The sequence below is a fragment of the Arachis duranensis genome, chromosome 4 (genome assembly GCF_000817695.3).
Source record: "Arachis duranensis cultivar V14167 chromosome 4, aradu.V14167.gnm2.J7QH, whole genome shotgun sequence".
Classification (NCBI taxonomy): Eukaryota; Viridiplantae; Streptophyta; class Magnoliopsida; order Fabales; family Fabaceae; genus Arachis; species Arachis duranensis.
Window position 1 is genome coordinate 90,170,107 of NC_029775.3, and position 1,531 is coordinate 90,171,637.

Genomic DNA, 1,531 nt, shown 5'->3' on the forward strand with positions numbered 1-1,531 from the left:
GGCATTGTTGTTGTTTTCGGCTGCCATGGGTTCTTCTTCTTTGAAGATTTCTGTTAGGTCCTCTACAGAGAGTTGTGCCTTAGCTTCTCTTAGCTTTCGCTTCAAGGTCCTTTCAGGTTCAGGGTCAGCCTCAACAAGAATGCTTTTGTCTTTGCTCCTGCTCATATGAAAGAGAAAAGAACAAGGAAATATGGAATTCTCTATGTCACAGTATAGAGATTCCTTGAGGTGTCAGAGGAAAAGAAAATCAGAAGGAAGAGGTAGAAGAATTCGAACTTATCAAGTATGATGGAGTTCGAATTGTGCATTGAGGAGGAGTGTTAGTCCATAAATAGAAGGGTGTGAGAAGAGGGGAAGGAATAAATTAAAAATATTTTAAAAACATTTTGAAAAAATACTAATTGATTTTTGAAAACCAAGAGTGGAAAAGAAATCAAGTGATTTTTGAAAAAGATTTTGAAATTAGAAATAAAAAAGATATGATTGAAAACTATTTTGAAAAAGATGTGATTAGAAGATATGATTGAAAAGTTATGGTTTTAAAAAGATGTGATTGAGAAGATATGATTTGAAAAACAATTTAAAAAGATTTGATTTAAAATTTAATAACTTGGCTAACAAGAAAAGATATGATTCAAATATTAAACCTTTCTCAACAGAAAAGGCAACATACTTGAAATGTTGAATCAAATCATTAATTGTTAGCAAGTATCTTTGAAAATGGAAAGAAATTGATTTTGGAAATATATGATTGAAAAGATATGATTTGAAAAACATTTGATTTTGAAAAAATTTGAAAACTTGAAAAAAATTTGCATTAAAAACAAAATCTTCCCTCTTGTGCCATCCTGGCGTTAAACGCCCAGAATGGTGCACATTCTGGCGTTTAACGCCCAAAACACTACCCTTTTGGGCGTTAAACGCCCAACCAGGCACCCTGGCTGGTGCTTAAACGCCAGTTTTCCTTCTTCACTGGGCGTTTTGGATGCCCAGCTTTTTTTTGTGTAATTCCTCTGCTGTATGTTCTGAATCTTCAATTTTCTGTATTATTGACTTGAAAAGACACAAATTAAAAAATTTTTGGATTTTTTTAATAATCAAAATGTAACTAAAATCAAATAACAATGCATGCAAGACACCAAACTTAGCAGTTTGTATACTACTGACACTAACAAAATGAGAATGCATATGAGAAACAACAAAACACTCAAGACAAGAGAATTTAAAGATCAGAACAAGGAAATCATCAAGAACAACTTGAAGATCAATGAAGACATATGCATGAAATCGAAAAATGCAAGAAGAACAGAAACATGCAATTGACACCAAACTTAAAATGAGACACTAGACTCAACAAGAAACAAAAGATATTTTTGGTTTTCATGATTTTGTAAATTTTTTTGGATTTTTCGAAAATTAAGTGGAAAATAAAATAAAGATATCAACATTCTTAATGAGAATTCAAGGAATCATGCAATGTTAGTCTAAAGCTTCAGTCTAAAGAAATTAGACATGGCTAGCCAAGTTTCAG